Source organism: Macrobrachium rosenbergii, chromosome 31 (assembly GCF_040412425.1).
Source record: "Macrobrachium rosenbergii isolate ZJJX-2024 chromosome 31, ASM4041242v1, whole genome shotgun sequence".
Lineage (NCBI taxonomy): Eukaryota > Metazoa > Arthropoda > Malacostraca > Decapoda > Palaemonidae > Macrobrachium > Macrobrachium rosenbergii.
In genome coordinates, this window is record NC_089771.1 from 25,213,889 (window position 1) to 25,232,883 (window position 18,995).

The following is an 18,995-nucleotide window of genomic DNA, read 5'->3' on the forward strand; positions in this document are numbered from 1 at the left end:
AACTTCGCGTTATCCTCTGATTGTATCACATAAACGCGGATTCCCAAAGAGAAAGCAAAAAGAAAGGAAGGAAGAAAAGAAAGTTGAAGAATTCCACAGGAAAAGTCTGCCTATGACAGCTGTTCAAAACTTCAAGATGCCTTCGACGAAGATCTTGCAAGAGATCGAGGACTGCATTTTGTTGGTGTCGCTACGTGTGACTGAACTGCGTTTTTAGTCTTCTGTAAAAGAAAACTATTGCGCCGGCGTTGTCTGTCCGTCAGCACTTTTTTCTGTCCGCCCTTAGATCTTAGAAACTACTGGGGCTAGAGGGCTGCAAATTGGTATGTTGATCATCCACCCTCCAGTCATCAAACATACCAAATTGCTGCCCACTAGCCTCAGTAGTTTTTATTTTATTTGAGGTTAAAGTTAGCAATAATCATGCTTCTGGCAACGATATAGGATAGGCCACCACCAGGCCGTGGTTAAAAGTTTCATGGGCCGCGGCTCATACAGCATTATATCGAGACCACCGAAAGATAGATCTATTTTCGGTGGCCTTGATTGTTACGCTGTGGCGGCTGTACAGAAAACTCGATTGCGCTGGAGATACTCGCCGCATTCTTTACTTTTTTTTTTTGAGAGAGAGAAATTTTTCGATCACTGCTTCTGCAAGAATGTTTAAAAATTCCTTTTCATCACAAGGCTTCGTTAATCTTGTTCGCACAGAATGCATCTTAAATCGTTTTCAGTGTTGTAGCAAATTGGGTTTTAAAATATTGAAACTGCCTAAAAACATATAATATGACATTTAATCGTTATAAGCAACATATTAACAAATTATAACATATAATATACATATATGTAATATATATATATATATATATATATATATATATATATATATATATTATATATATATATATAAATATATACATAATACATAAATACATACATACATATATATATATATTAAATATATATATATATATATATATATATATATATATATATATATATATATATATATATATATATATATACCCAACTTTTTAAATTAAAGTACATAAAATGATTTCCACAACACAAATTGCTATAACTTATTTTAAAGCATCCTATGGGGGTAGAAGTAACGTGCTGTTGTCATTTGAAAGAGAATCATGTACTATTTAGGAACATTTATCTCGACCACTTTTGACCTCCTTCAATTTTCCCAAAATTAATTTATTTCCAGTGTTTTCCTGAAACCTCCTTCCCTTCCCCCCCTCTTCCCCTATCTACTATTATCATCCATCCATCTACAGTTATAATCCATCTATCTGCTGCCCTCATCCATCTATCTACTGTTATCATCCATCTCTCTACTGCTATCATCCATCTATCTGCTGCTATCGTCGACTTCTCTACTGTTATCGTCCATTTATCTACTGTCACCATCCACCTCTCTACTGTTGTCATCCATCTATCTGTTGCTATCATCCACCTCTCTACTGTTATCATCCATCTATCTACTGTTACCATCCATCTATCTGCTGTTATCATCCATCTATCTGCTGCCATCATCCATCTATCTGCTGTTATCATCCATCTATCTACTGTCACCATCCACCTCTTTACTGTTACCATCCATCGATCTACTGTTATCATCCGTCTACCTGCTGTTATCATCCATCTATCTGCTATTATCATCCGTCTACCTGCTGTTATCATCCGTCTATCTACTGTTATCATCCGTCTCTCTACTGTTATCGTCTACCTATCTAAGTTGCCATCCATGTATCTACTGCTATCATCCATCCATCTACCGTTATCATCCATGCTGGGCGAGCTGGATGTTTGAAGACTGGATAATCAGGCTGTCTGAAGACTCCAATCGAGCGCGAGTCTCAGGCCAGGTGGATGACTTCAATAATTCATGAGTCTCGTCTGAAGAAGCCTGAGTTCTCGGTCCGTTTTTAGCTTTCAGCTGAAGCAATTGGTATTAGCTGGCTTCAGTTTTTATTTGTCTTTAGTAAAGCAATTATCTGACGTGTGTGTGTGTGTATATATAATTTGTATATTTAGTATATACAGTATATATGTGTGTCTGTGTGTAAGAAACTTAAACTTGTACACAGGCACGTGTAAATGTGGATGAATATTATCTACAAGCACACTTTATATTTCTGGAGTTTAATATAAATCTTAATCTAAAGGTAGCATTTCCTGGAAGGTTCTGTCATTGGTGTTGTTGGGAAAATTCTGCAAAATTTCATTATCCTTTCTCGAACACGAATGCGGTCCCAATCAGCTGATTTGTATCACATTATAGCAGGAGAAAAATATGTTAAATATCTTGTGAATTATCTTATCATTAACTTACAAGTACAATTATCCTATTATTAATGATGTCTCAATTCACTCTGGAAGTACTGCAAGTTAATATAACGATTGCAAGCTAGCAACTTTTGTTGATAATCACCCTAAAATCTAGGAAAGGTAATTATTATAAAATGCAATTTTATAACCTCTCCAACTTTATGGTGTTTTTATTCGTTTTGCAAATACAAAAATTAATATACCGGTACCGACTCCGTGATAACACCTTTCTTCCTAATTATCCCAAAATTTAGGAAATGTAATAATAATAATATATGATAATGCAGTTTTATGATCTTCCCCAGGACTGAAAAACAAACTGATTCTAACAGGAAAACTATCCACAATTAACAGGTGCTATACACAGTCAAAACCTTACCATTCACGCCTTAAACTGAATACGAAAAAGATCAATTCATCCCATATTTCGTTATTTTTCTGAGCATTTGCAAATTCATGCAAATCAATTTCGTATCGACGCCAGCAAGACGAGAGAGCAAGAGCTCGCTCTGATAATGGCGATGTTGACGGAAAAAAGTTTGCTTTTAATCTGCTGGGCCGAAATTGAACTGTCAGTCACCGCAGGCCACATCTATCTCCTACATTTTACGACGTTTAGACGGACAGACAGAACCTGACACACAAATATAGAATATATATACATTTAAGTATAGAAAATATGAATATTTAATAAATATAAAATATTTTAATATCTAACTCCGCCACTAAGATTATTATAAGTATCCGAATAAAAATGATTGATGATTTTTTATTATTCACACGACATAATTATAAAAAAAGAGAATTTCACACACACACACACACACACACATACGTGAGTTATGTGTGGCACCTAAAACACTATAGATATTAACTGCTATACAGTTTGAAATATGAAGGTTGCAACTGGAAAATTTATGTATTTACTATGCTTGACCAATTTAACCTTACCTATTACTTAAGTAACAAGTATTTACAGATTGGAAAGCTTATATATTTGTTAAATTTGGCCAATTTAATATTACTTTGTGCTTAATTAATAAGTAATATTTGAATTGGCCAATGTATGTACAGTATATTCACTATGAGTTACTTATCAAACTGAAAAATGCTACAACGGAAAATGAAGTAACTATTTTTTGGTGGGCAGCGTTTAAACACGCGCGTGCACGCAAGCACACACACACACACACACACATGCCTACATAAGATATGTATGGCATGCAAAACACTGGCATAAAGTTTCAAATATGAAAAGTTTTGCAGATTGGAAAACTTACATATTTACTAAACTGGGCCAATTCAATGTTACTTATTGCTTAAGTAGTAAATAGTCTGCAAATTGGAAAACTTATTATATTTACCATATTTGGCTAATTTAATATTACTTATTACTCAAGTTATTGAGTATTTGCAAAACTTATATATCTACTATACTTAAGCAATTAATATTACTTACTACTCCAGTATTAAGTATTTGCAAATCTCATATATCTACTATACTTAGCCAATTTAATATTACTTATTACTTTAGTAAGTAGTACTGAATTTTTCAATATGTATTTATTATGACCCGCTTAACAAACGGCAAACACGATAAACAGAAAATAAAGGAATTATTTTTTTGTGGGAGCGTTCTTTAAAATTAGTAATAAATAGTTAAATAATATCTATTTTCATTATAACCATAATTAATATTTCACAATACTTTAGTAAATCCTGTAAACATAAGTTGTTTAACAACAACAAGATAATGTAGTACTCTCTCTCTCTCTCTCTCTCTCTCTCTCTCTCTCTCTCTCTCTCTCTCTCTCTCTCTCTCTCCAATCGTGAGTTTGGTTGACAAATGGAAGCAATTCTCGTAAACAAACCAAAAATGAATGAATGAATTAAATAATTGAAAACTAAATATGTAAATATAAAAGTAACGAAGTAAATAATTAAATAAATTAATTAATTAATTAAAGAAACAAATAATAAATATATATAAGTAAGTAAGTAAACAAATAAATAAATAAATAAGTAAATAAATGAAAATAAATATAAAATAAAAATAATTAAATAAAAATAAAAAAATAAAATAAAAATAAATATATAAATCAGTAAATAAATAAATAAATCAGTAAAAAATGCACAAATAAATAAGTAAATAAACAATTAAATAAGTAAATAAAAATAAAATAAAAACAAATTTTAAAAAATAAATAACTAAAATGCCAGACTTCGAGAATGGCAAACCGGGTCGATGACTCAGTGATAGAGAGAGAGAGAGAGAGAGAGAGAGAGAGAGAGAGAGAGAGAGAGAGAGAGAGAGAGAGAGAGCCATAAAAAATGTAAAAAAAAAATAATAAAAAAGAGCGATAGATATCCGGCACAAAATCCCGATCTGGAAACCCCATAAGAGTGCATTAGCCTGTAACAAGGCGGCGCTTATGACAGGTCAAGTTCATAAAAACGGGGTCCGTTTACAAACGGGGTCTGTTTATAACGGGGTCCTCTATAATGCAGGGAAATGTTTTTCTTTTTTGCTATTTTTAAATTTATTTACTGCATAAATTCGACTTTATTTCGTCTGTGAACTGACAAGTACTTAATTTAAGTTGAGATAAAATTTTATATATACATATACATACATTATATATATATATATATATATATATATATATATATATATATATATATATATATATATATATATATATATATATATATATATATATATATATGTATATAGTATATGTATATATATATATATATATATATATATATATATATATATATATATATATATATATATACAGTATATTATATGTTTATTTGTGTTTTATTTTTGCATTAATTAGACTTTTATTTCATTTGTAAATTGACAAATACTCGTACACCATTAAAGTTAGACACGAAATTATTTACTTTACTTATTTAAATAAAATATAAATATTCAAATATAGAAAATACATATATTTTATAGAAAATATAAATATTTAAATACCTAAAATATCTGAATATCTAACTCCACCACTAAAATTACTAAACATAAATATTTAAATACATAAAATATGTGAACATCTAACCCCACCACTAAAATTATTATAAGCATCCGAATAAAAATGAATGACAGTTCTTCATTATTCATACGACACAATTATAAATTACAAAAAATAAAAACACGGAAGAATTAAAAACACGCTTTCCATTCCGAAGAACCGAATTGGAAACATCTCATTACCCACATTCCAACAAACAAATCCTGTAAATATATTAAAACATATCCTGAACTCTAGTGATATATTTACATGTTAAACGATTACACACAAGTACGAACACCTGTGCCCCAGAATCTCAATTACGTGCGGCGTGTGCTATGTCAATTTTCTCAGGTACAGAGGACCTACGTGGTACCTTGATGCCCTCAATGAATTTGCAGATAAATACGATGAATAGTCAAATTAATAAGCAAAATAATGAGATAATGTTACGTTAACTTAAACTCTATGAAACCTGCCAGGGCAAATAAAAATACTGACAAAAGCACAATCAATAAATCTGGAGATAAATATAATGAACGGTTGAACGAATAATCAAAATATTGAGAATTATAAAGCTAACTTGAGCTGTGTAAGAAGGAATTTAACCAGACGAGCTCAAATCTATGAAACCTGCCATCACATATAAACAAGTAAAAAATTAGCCAAGTTTCTTCGACGCAATCGAGTTTTCTGTACACCCGCTACAGCGTATAATCAAGGCCACCGAAAATAGATCTATCTTTCGGTGGTCTCGGTATAATGCTGCGAGCCACGGCCCTTGAAACTTTAACCACGGCCCGGTGGTGGCCTCTCCTATATCGTTCCCAGAAGCACGATTATGGCTCACTATAACCTTGAATAAAATAAAAACTACTGAGGCTACAGAGCTGCAATTAGGTATGTTTGATGATTGGAGGGTGGATGATCAACATACCAATTTGCAGCCCTCTAGCCTCAGTAGCTTTTAAGATCTGAGGGCGGACAGAAAAAAGGTGCGGACAGAATTAAGTGCGGACGGACAGACAAAGCCGGCACAACAGTTTTCTTTTACAGAAAACTAAAACTAAAAAATAAAAGCGAGCTAGTTTGAACTTCTTGTCTATAACCTACTGAAAGCAACTTAAACTAAAAGCCCAGTAAACAGCAAAAGGTACACGTTTAACAAAGCGCAGATTAGAAGGGAAAGGTTAAAGGAGAAGTACTGAGACGCCAGTTAAAATATTCAAACAACCTGGAAAGGTTTTGCTATGGAATATTGTTCAGAGACTTTCAGAGTTCCATATTATATCTCCTAGAAGGTATATAGTTGGCCTTAGTGAATTATCGTGGTAGATATGGACACCGAAGACGAGAAGAAATTGGAAAATATATTTGTAAGTGATTGTAAGTAAGATCAAATTTAACCTGGAATGTAATTACCTGTGTTAAAATTTTATAATGTTTAGAAGTATATTTCCAATACTAATATTTTTCACAAATCAAAACGCTGAAAATAGAAATAAAAATATTATTATGCTTAGTGTAGTAGGTTTTATTTGGAGTGTAACCATCAAACAACTTTGAAAGTAAATATATATATACACAATACACAACTTAAACACAAACTCCTAACTTTGTTTACAGAGGGGTTACGCATCCACGAGAGCGCAATTCGGGAGCTATCAAGATGTCATTACTGCCCTCAAAAATCCTGGAATCGTCTGTGCAGTGTTTCTCTCGCGAATACATTTTCTTGAAATTCTCATTCACTTGCCCAGAGGAGAAACAGATTTCTTTCATTTTACATTCGTGCTTTCTCGTATCGTATTATTCATTTTTTGCCATGGTCAACTTTCTTTATTTTCAGGTCAGATCAAAGATAGCACGTGGTTCTACTTTCTTTTTGCTTTCTAATTTTCTTGTTTTATTTGTAATCTGAGCATTAACTCGATTCGGATACGAGGGTTAATGGCGAAGATTATTTTCTAAGCTTTATGCACTTTACTAAAATCATTTCATCAGCTTTATGCCCTTTGACTAAAATTATTTCTTAAGCTTTATGTCATTTAACAAAAATTATTTCCTAGGCTTTATGCCATTTGAAAAAGCATTTCCTAAGGTTTGTGGCATTTAACAAAATTATTTCCTAAGCTTTATGCCAATTTAAAAAGAGTATTTCCTAAGCTTTATGTCATTTTTAAAAAATATTTCCTAAGCTTTATGTCAGTCAACAAAAATTATTTCCTATGCTTTATGCCATTAAAAAAGTATTTCCTAAGCTTTGTGTCTTTTAACAAAAATTATTTCTGGAGCTTTATGACCTTTAACTAAAATTATTTCCTAAGCTTTATTTCATTTAACTAAAATTATTTCCTAAGCTTTATTTCACTTAAAAATTATTTCCAAAGCTTTATGCTCTTCAACTAAAATGATTTCCTAAGCTTTATTTCTTTTAACAAAAATGATTTCCAAAGTTTTATGTTCTTTAACAAAAATCATTTCCTAAGCTTTATGTCATTTGACAAGAATTATTTCCTAAGCTTTATGCACTTTAACTAAAATAATTTCCTAAGCTTTATGCCTTGTAACTAAAATTATTTCCTAAGCTTTATTTCATTTAACGAAAATTATTTCCTAAGCTTTATATCATTTAACAAAAATAATTTCCTAAGCTTTATGTCATTTAATAAAAATGATTTCCTAAGCTTTATGACATTTAAAAAAAAGTTATTTTAGAAACTTTATGCCATTTACATATCTTTATTTAACCCTTCTAAAGACAAATTTAACTTACGTCATAGCACGCTCCTGGAACTGAATTCCAACAAGTAAAAATAATCCTTAACTTCATATTTCTGCATAAATAACTTAGCATTAAAAACCGAATGCCTTTGTTAGTCATCAGCTACTAATGAAAGATCATATTTGAGTTGCTCTTTTTATTTTTCTAATTTATTTTGCTTTTTTATTTATTATTTATTTTTCCTTTTTTTATTTTTCACGTCACGCAAAGAGAATCGTCAAATTCCGACAATGCAATTATCAACTTCCGAGTTGATTTGGCTGAAAGGAATCCCTTTGACATCACATTTCCAAGTTCAGAGGAAAATTGTGAGTGTTTTTTTTTTATTTTTTTATTTTTAGAGTGACTGGGTAAAGTTCTCTTTTCATTTCCATTTTGAAAATTCAGATAAAAGCTAAGGCTTTTCTACAAGAGTTGAATTTTCAAGCAAGAATCCATATTTTCAAATGAATTCTAAACAGACAGCATATAAAGATCAAAATCTTCCCATTTTTGTTTTAACTATTTTACGTACACACACACACACACACACACACACACACACACACACACACACACACATATATATATATATATATATATATATATATATATATATATATATATATATATATATATATATATATATATATATAGCAGCATCCTCTCTCTCTCTCTCTCTCTCTTTCTCTCTCTCTCTCATCCACCAAACAGGATGCATTCCATTCTAAGTGAGCTGAATCCGAAGAAAAAAAAAAAAAGATACGAATTTTTCCTTCATAATTTAAAAAATCCTACGAGACCCCTGGATGACAGGAAAGAAATCCCTGGGAAATAGGATTCCTGACGTGATAGACACCAATTAAGACGGGGAAACAGGATTCCATTCAGATGGAAATAAGTCAAGCTCTAATCGAAATGAGACCAATCACACAAGAAAGATTCAAATCAGATGAAAAGCCCCTTTGCCAATACAAAGTGGATTCCGATCCTCCCTCCCCCACCCCCGGCCCTTGGGGGAAAGGGGGAAGGGAGGAGGAGGAGGAGGAGGAGGAGGAGGAGGAGGAGGAGGAGGAGGAGGAGGAGGAGGAGGAGGTTCAAGCAAAACGCAATCTAATCAATCAGCCCCACCCACCCACCCACCCTCCCTTACCACACCCAGGTACCTGGCCTCTTGATTCTGTGTGAGAGAGAGAGAGAGAGAGAGAGAGAGAGAGAGAGAGAGAGAGAGAGAGAGAGAGAGAGATGCATGCGATCAATGCCTTAAAGCAAAACGCTGCCTTGTCTAGCCACGCGCTCTTTGGCGCAAGGATGTTCGCAAGAGAAGTACAGGAGTTTCGAAGCAAAAGAGTTTCCAAGGGCGAGATTTGACGAATCCTACCTGACACTTCAATAAAAAGGAATCCTTACAATAACACAATCCTCTATTCTCTTTGAATACTTAAAGGAACCACCTACTTACACAGGGAGACTAGGTAGGGCCTAAACCAACATTTGGCTTTTAAAGGAGGTTGGTTAAGCACTACGTTGACTTAAGATATGCTCCTTGAAATAGGAAATATAGGAAGTCCCAGGGTTCTTGTGGGGTCAGGCCACACTACCTTTTCCCTTTTCGTCTGGTTCCCCTACTTTCCACTTCATCCTAGGCACTATGGGGGGCACTAGGTTGCCCCGTGCCAATCCCTGTGCACAGAATGAAACAAAATTGTAGTTTTCTTGGCTAGACAAGGGCATAATTGGTATGTCTTGTGGGCCTATGCATAGAAAATAAATGAATAAATGGATTCCCTAGTGAGACATGGCAGATCTACCATAAGAACTCTGGCTACAAAGAATGACAACTTAAGTGGAGTATTCTGGTATGTCAAGAATAATAATCATCGGATGACAAGCCTAGCCAACTGCTTCAAAGTACCATCATCTGTCTCCACACCCATGCTGGGCGCCAATAACATCACTTCCTGCTACCTTCGCTTCGGGACGCAAAACGTCAAGAAACAAGAATGAGTTGATGATGCCATTCTTAGGTAGATGAAGCAAACTAATTAAAAAAAAGATACAGAATGAGTTCATGCTGTCAGTCTCGGGTAGATGAAGCAGCATCGCTGTTCGCTTCCAAAAGAACGCGCCGATATTCGCAGACGGGAGGGGAAGTCTCCCAGACAACTTAAAGAGGCGTGTCCTACAGGTAGAAGACGCCCGTTGGGGAACCACGGAAACCCCGGTGACCTTCTCATGGTATCCATAGGTACCTTTAGGGTACCTGGAGCAAGGAAGGCTTGAGGAATTCAAGGGAAGACGTGTAATACTCAAAATGGAAGCAGGATCTATCTTGCAACTCTTTGGAATGTTTTACAGTGCATTCTGCCCAGAGATCTTCACTTTCCAATGAAAATAAATTGGATAATACAAAGACTCTCTTTGCTGTTGTCGAAAGTATTATTTGGGCATGACCTCATCGATATGATGAACATCAATACATGAAATATGAAATATGACATTAAAGAATGGTTTAATAATTAATAAAAGGGGGGGCACAAAGAAAGATACAGCTGGAGAGGGCCTCATTATAAACAGCGACCCGGTCTAGGGATTAAGCTTAGAAGAAGAAGAAGAAGAAGAAGAAGAAGAAGAAGAAGAAGAAGAAGAAGAAGAAGAAGAAGAAGAAGAAGAAGACGATTTTTAATCAAAGTCTGTCAATCTCTAAGTTGAACTGAATTTAAACCATCAAGTCATTCATAAACCCAATATATAACAAAACACAGTAATATTATGAAGACCAACTCAAAGGCTAAGCCACAGGATCAGTAGGAAAAAGAGCTATCAGGTTACATGATTACGTACAAAACATCTGTAATCCTCCAGAAAGTTATCTGACCTCACTTACGTCAGAGAAAAAGTCAAAACCGATTTTTTCCCTCTCCTTAAGTTGAGGCTTTAAAGTTAGATGATCTATTTCGAATCACGTTTTCTTTTCAGTGGAATTTGTTGCGTCATATATTTCCCTGTGATGTGTTTGAGTTTGCATCCATTCTCATATGATATATTTCCCTGTATCTTTGAGTTTATAATGATTCTCATATAATATACTTCCCTTTATCTTTGAGTTTACACTGTTCCTCATATAATATATTTCCCTGTATCTTTGAGTTTGCAGTGATTCTCACATATTTCACTGTGATATGTTTGAGTTTACAGTGATTCTCATATATTTCCCCGTATCTCTGAGTTTACAATGATTCTCATATAATATATTTCCCTGTGATATGTTTGAGTTTACAGTGATTCTCATAGAATGTATTTTCCTGTGCTATGTTTGTATTTACAGTGATTCTCATATATATTTCTCTGTGATATGTTTGAGTGTTCTGTGATTCTCATATATTTCCCTGTGACATGTTTGACTTAACAGTGAGTCTCATAGAATGTATTTCCCTGTGGTATGTTTGAGTTTACACTGATGTGTTTACCTCTTCAAGAAGCATTTTTAACAGAGACTCCTCTTTACTTTTCTCTGCAGTCATTCCCTACGTGGAGGAACTTATATATACAATGCCCCTTTACTATAACAATAAGTATAATATATAATATATATAATATATATAATATAAGAGAGGACGAGGCAGCAAGTCACGAATCTCAGAGAAAAAGATGCCTTCAATCTGCATACTTAATGAGGGATCAGTGATGGTAGAACCTACTAGCCCAACTGGGCTGGACGACGAGAGGTCTAAGCTTCGAGTCTGTTCCCAATAGACTACTGACGTTACACACATAAATCATTATATGATTACACTATAAGTATACACAAGACCATACACAATCGTCGAGGAAAGCACATGCAGTTCCTAATGAAGTATTTCCAGTTGCCATTTTTTTTTAAAGAATATCAATTAAGGTGATAAACGATGTGCCTACGGCCAAAGGAAGCAGGTTCGTTGTCTTTCCATAACGACCAACAATTTTCTTGTCAGCTGCAAAGCAACGCGGATGACGTTGACTGTGATACATTAGCTTCAAATTTATAGTGCCTACACTCGGATGATTGCACCGGCGCATTTTTCTTGCTGTTCCTTAGGTTAGAGAGAGAGAGAGAGAGAGAGAGAGAGAGAGAGAGAGAGAGAGAGAGAGAGAGAGAGAGTAACTCACTGCAGCACATTTCTCTTGTTACTACTTAGAATTGAGAGAGAGAGAGAGAGAGAGAGAGAGAGAGAGAGAGAGAGAGAGTCCTCACTGCAGCACATTTCTCTTGTTACTACTTAGACTTGAGAGAGAGAGAGAGAGAGAGAGAGAGAGAGAGAGAGAGAGAGAGAGAGAGAGAGAGAGAGAGAGAGAGAGAGAGAGACTGACTCAACACTCACAAGAAAAGTACCTGGTTACTTCTGAACAAGGAAAACCGATAATAACGTAACACGATTATCCAAGGGTTCATTTCGATAACAGCCCGTCCATACGTCTTATACAAGTATAAACAATATATCACAAAAGACTATAAAATTAGCCATTGCGAGGCATAGAGAAGAGCAACTCGACCATTATTTTCAGTATTAAATAACAGGATATAACAGCAGCTCACAAAACGGGTCTTTGGAAGATAATGGGTCTTTCAAATTGCTACCGTCGAAGGCTCGTTAGTACCCGCCGCACTGGGAGTTAATTTCTAGATTGTTAGGTTGACAGGGACAGTCCAGTGTGAGTTACTGCTAAATTTTCTGTATTTTTTTCATATTTCTCCTTGACTACGTTGTCCTATGCTGAAGTGTGCTACCAGTTCTAGTGTTTCCTGAGAACAATTTATCTTGATTGTCAAACCTATGCCTACCCTCACCTATAGCCCATTTCTAAATAATTAGCCTCTATTTCACAGAACTACAGTAGGTCTACTTATACCTCCTCTATTTCACAGAACTACAGTAGATCTACAGTAGGCCTACTCATACCTCCTCTATTTCAGAGCTACAATAGGTCTACTCATACCTCCTCTATTTCACAGAGCTACAATAGGTCTACTTATACCTTTATTTCACAAAACCTACAGTCTACTTATACCTCCTCTATTTCACAAAACTAGAGTAGATCTACTTATACCTCCTCTATTTCACAGAACTACAGTAGGTCTACTTATACCTCCTCTATTTCACAAGACTAGAGTAGATCTACTTATACCTCCTCTATTTCACAGAACTACAGTAGTTCTACTTATACCTCCTCTATTTCACAGAACTACGGTAGGTCTATTTATGTCTCAAACATCATATGATAATACACCTTGATTTTATGGGCCTACAGCAAGTCTACTTGAAAACCTACTTCAAAAATACTTGCCCTGACTTTATAATTCAACATCTATCGTTTATCTCTAGAGTATCTTCATTATAATTATCCCCTTCTCCGTCACAATTCCTCCTACCTATGTCATTCAATAGCCCCTTATCACGTGACATCTCTCAATTCATCAGAAGAATCCTCCCTCCATTTACTCCCTGCATCATTTATTGGTAAGTGGCACTACACCTATTGATGATGCCATGAAAGGGGTAGTTTTCTCTCTCTCTCTCTCTCTCTCTCTCTCTCTCTCTCTCTCTCTCTCTCTCTCTCTCTAAAATTCTAGCATTAAAAGACTCATCAAAAGTGACTATTCTGCTCTCCAAATAAATGTCAGGAAAAATGAGCTGGACTTCGACTGGGTGATTATTATTCATCCTTCATCCATTCCTCTCTCCAGCCAGATGAATGATAACTATCTACCACAACTGGATTGGCAAGTATTCTTTACGGTGTTGAAGCAATAAGAGGAATGGGGCAATCAAGTCTTATTAAGTACTGCGCCCTAACAAAGGACGCAACAGGATAAAATAATAACCGGTTGCTATGGAGACTTTCCAAACAATTTTCTGTCCTGAGTGGGCCTTTCGAAAAGAAATTACATACAAGCTGTACGTTCTTCGTGACAGCAGCACGTTCTGCACGTCCCCAGTGCCACAAAAGCCAAGGTTTCAAGGTGTAACCCACATCAGGGACCTGAGACGAAATACCTCTTCAACTTAGGTTAAGTCATCTGTTGGACTGAAAAAAAAAGAGCAAAATAAGTTGCTTCTTTGGATAAAATTTCTTCTTAGAAAAATTCCTAGTTACGTGCAGTGTCTGTCCTTCCTAGGGTGTGTCAACAAGGATAATGTGCGTTTGAATATTTGATAGACAGATGTGTACTTGCCAAAAGAAATCTTCAGGTGATGTTCCGAATGTTTTTTTTTTTTTTTTTTTTTGGTATAAACTACAGAAAACAGAAACTTGAAAACAGTATCGACAGAGTTCTTATTCTGAAAAAATCTGTTCCAATTCACAGAATACCAAACAAAGAATGTTAAAATAACTATAAATCTGTGCTAAACACTGGATATACTGAAGTTGAATATTATCGAGTAAATCCGAGAATTTAAAACACGAATTCTGTCCTGCCTAAAGGTAATGCTCTGGAAAAACTACAGGCGTGCAAATTAAGTTAAATAGCTGTTTGGCAATCCAGCAACTAGTAACTCGAAAATTCATCACACAAAATGTCTGGTAAAATTTCTGGAAAAGCTAAACTTAAGATGAATCAAGGGCGCACAAGAAACCGGGCCAACACTGTGCTACAGATTGTAGTCATACTGATCGTATGCTGTCTCTTCCTGTATCAGGTGAGCCTGGCATTAATCCGCTACCTGCGACATGACCTTGCCATTTCGGTTGAGTTGAATATGCCTGAAGAGATCCAGTTCCCATCAGTTATCATATGCCCTGATCAACCATTTGACCCCATGATACTGAAAGACCTGGGTCTCAGTATAAATGTTAAGGAACCACAAACCAACAATGAACTTAGTACAGCCATGCAAGAAAATATAAGGACTTTCAACGGTTTAAATAAATCCATGTCGGCACGAGATCTGTGGGATGTAACTGCTTTCACCCTTGGTGATCTGGTGAAGGAACTGACTTTTGGCAACTTAACGGAACGATATAATCGCAGCACTGTAAGTTCGCAATATTGGAACAGCATGTTAACTCCCATAGGAATGTGCCAAAAACTGATACTACCCACAATATCAAATACAGTAAGAGACAAACTTGAGGTCACCATCGAGATTCGCAAAACTGTATATGACAGCAGCTGTCCATTCTATGAATGCAACTCAAGAATAAATTTCCAAGCTACTTGCAATTCGTCTTGCCACTTTGAAAAATACTTGAGGGATGTTTCGTGGATGCCATACCGAATCTTTTTACCTAAAATAATAAACGGGAATCAGGATTCCATTGATGGAGCAGGTTATGAGTACATGGAAAATTTCCTGTCAAAAGACCACTGGCAAGTTGCCAGGCTAGGTCTTGATCACGAACCCTTGTATGTTATAAATGTAAATTCACTCATTGTTGAAAAGCATCCTCTAAACTGCAAAAGAGGGCTAGAAAAGCATGCCAATGTCTATGACAGCTGCGTTTACAAAACGATTGAAGAAGACCTTGGCTGTGCACCACTGAATATTGAAGACAATACTACAAACCTTGCAGAAATATGCCAAACACAGCAAATGCATAAATTACTTGATTTGCCACAAGACACTGATTGTCCCATGCACTGGAGAGATGAATGTACACAGAAAATTTGGATTCATGATGTAAAATACACATTCAGCAGTGGTACTTTCACATCTAGGTCATACAAGTTTCACTTGACCCTTACTTCTCCTAAAGTTCGAAGAGAGACTGAAACAGAACTTTACCCATTCTCTCAATTAGCCTCAGATTTTGGAGGAAGTCTCGGACTGTATCTAGGATTATCAGTTTTCTCTCTTCTACACATCACCCATCTGCATCCAGAAAGCTTCTTACCAAAACCTGGCAAAATTGGCAGAACAACTGACCACTGCCGTCATTTGACATACTGGGGTATCATAGCATCTTTAACATTCCTCACAAGCCTCCATGGCCTTACATTTTTTCAGATATACATTAATCAGCACGTCATGACTAGCGTGGCACGGCAAGGAAGGGTCAACAATTACTACCACAGAAACTACTCCTTTTCAGAAGATATACTCGATCATGTCGCAGCTCGATTGGCAAGCAGAGCTCTTGACTGTAAACCAGGACCTTACTCAGAAGAGGAGGATCAGTTTCTGGTCTGTCTAATGGAAGAAGCCCTCTATCAAGTTGGACACGTCGGTCCATTTGCTGAACTCAGAGATCTGCCTATGTGTTCCCAGAAAGAAACTTTGCTCCCCTCAGACACATACATAGTGCCAAGTTTGGCTTTCACCACCGCCACAGATCCCTTTCTAATCAAGAGATGTTACCAGAAATGTCAAATAGATCCAGCAAACTTTTCTCTGAATAGTGAGGCCTTGAAGGAACTATCCGTGAATCATAATTATTTTCGTTTTACAGTCCCTGATCTCCTGTGTAGTTTAGGTGGAGTTGTAAGTCTTTATGCAGGTCTTTTTTTAACGGAGGTTGTGACTTTGCTAATTAACTTGCTGCCATCAACAACGCCCTTGAAGATACTGATCCAAAAGATACTGAGATGGTGTTTATTTTTCTTCATCTACTTTTGTGGAATTATACTTTCCATATTCCTTATGTACCGTTTTGTAATGTTGCATCCAGTATCAAGTTCAAACAGCAATCGCAGCTTCAAAATTTCAGACCAACCAGTACTAACTCTTTGTCGCTGGCCGCCTTTCTTCAAAGACTCTGTAGAAAACAATTATTCTCTACCATTAGATGAGCAATGGAAAATAACATCAAAAGATGATATAATTTCCAGAGTGGCAATTACACAAGGAACTGGAGCAATTGTCCGCACAACAGACACTTTCAATGTTTCTTACGTTCTGACCCAGATGAACAAATGCAGCACAGTGTCAGCAAACCTTCTCTTCAACAATTTTGTGACGGTACCTTACCAGTGGTGGCAAGATTACGAAGACATGTTCCTCAGCATTCACAGCTTATATGATCCTCCCTTTATCAATACTTTGTATATGCTGAACAACACTTACGAAGCCATAGTTCTGGATGTGACTCCAGTCCACTACACAAAGCTAAACCAGATTGGTCTTAGCAATACAATGCGATACAGCTCATGCATCTTCGAATGCATCTATGACCTGTACATAGAAGAACTGAACTGCAAGTTTCCTTTCATAACCTGGCGTCCTGATATGCCACTATGCAACATCGAGAATTTTGAGTCTTACCCAAGCTGGTTGCAGGATCCTGCAGATGGTCCTATTGGTGAGGAAAAGCACAACTCCAGACTCTGCCATGAGAAATGTCGATATTTAATCAGGGAATTCTTCGTTGTCCGACCAACTTATGAAGGCTGGATCGAGCCGAGTATAAATATACTCCAGGAGCGGAATTCCTTCATGGACATTGTAGAAGAGGACTGGTATGAGTTGTCAAAGTTAGTGAATGACTTGGGAGTAGTCATAGGCTTCACGCTGGGAACGTCCATTCTTTCCTTTCTGCAAACAATTATCCTGAAATGGATTTCCTGCTAAGGCAGTAAGATAAACTATAAACACTGGTGCTATTAAGGACTGGTGAATTTTTTTTGTGAAACTTGAATTTAAGTTCAGAAATTGCGTGGATGTTTTAAGTGCAAAATTACAGGGTCCTGTCCTTGGCAGTAACATTGAAAATCTGAGACAAATTATATTGCTATACTTCTACAAAAAAAGATGCAAGACCCTCTTGACAGAAAAGTTTTTTATCCAAGGATTACCGGGAGAAACAAAAATTGCAATTTTCAATGAATGGCTACATAAGGAGAAACCCTAATGAAAAAAGATTCAACACCTTAAATCAAATGAAATGAAGAAGACACGTAAGTCACTGACATACCGAACAAAGTATGAAAAACGCATATACACCGTGGCAAAAGAACTGTTCATTTCATGTCCTACCATCGTATGTTAGATATAAATAACAGCAGTTACAAATTAATCTGAGGAATACTGACTGACAGGGCATCTCCTGACAAAGAGGCCAACTGCACTGTGACTTATGGAGTTGGTGTTAAGAGGAGCTTGAGAGCTTCCTGTGCTCTGAAGACTGACCTGTTAAAAGTGGGTGCAAATCTAACAATATATTCTGCAGGAGGAGACACATTATTGAATAACGGAAAATGTGAAGCTAAGATAGAAAAAGGAACTAAACCTCTCTGCTGCAGGAACAGTTCCTTGCAAAGAGCCTTTACCCTCATAAAAAGATAGATATTCAAGGTTCAAGTCCAGAGACAAACAAGATTAATATGGAAAATAACAAGTTCAAACTCCTTGCTAAGTACACATAACGTGTATAATTGAGTAACAGGAAGTTCACCTCGCAGAACTATTCCAGCTAACTTTGGGAATCTTTGTCCAGGTTTCAACTTTGTAAGTAACCAGGGCAAATGCTTAATAATGTCGACGTTACTTTTAGTTTGCTCCGGAGAGCGAGTTTAGCTGTAATAAGGAGATAGTTTTAATCAAACTGTGCAGACTCCGCAAAAAAGAATTTAAAATATACGCTAAGTTCTTCCACTCACGGAAGACGCATGCACTGTGATTAACATGGAAAACTAATCAGACATGATTTTCTTTATGAAATCGTTGTAAGAACTACCAAGAGGTCAGAGGGTAAGATGAGGAGACTTGCCTAGCTGGTTTTAGATGCGACAGAACAGAGCCACTCTCCCCAAGGTCAACTAGATATGTAAATGACGTCTTCAAGTCTTGTCTCATTAATTTGTATAAAAAGAACAAAACTGTTTTGCCTCTCACAGAGAGTAAAATGACGTCACGTGGATAACATCTCTCTAAGGGAGTAGAATGACGTCA

The 18,995-nt window shown here is 35.9% G+C and overlaps 1 long non-coding RNA gene across 2 annotated transcripts in view; it reads right to left on the minus strand.

The window, feature by feature from the left end:
- LOC136855437 (uncharacterized) overlaps positions 1-18,995 on the minus strand; it is a 244,265-nt gene that overhangs the window by 45,965 nt on the left and 179,305 nt on the right. The window lies entirely within an intron of this gene.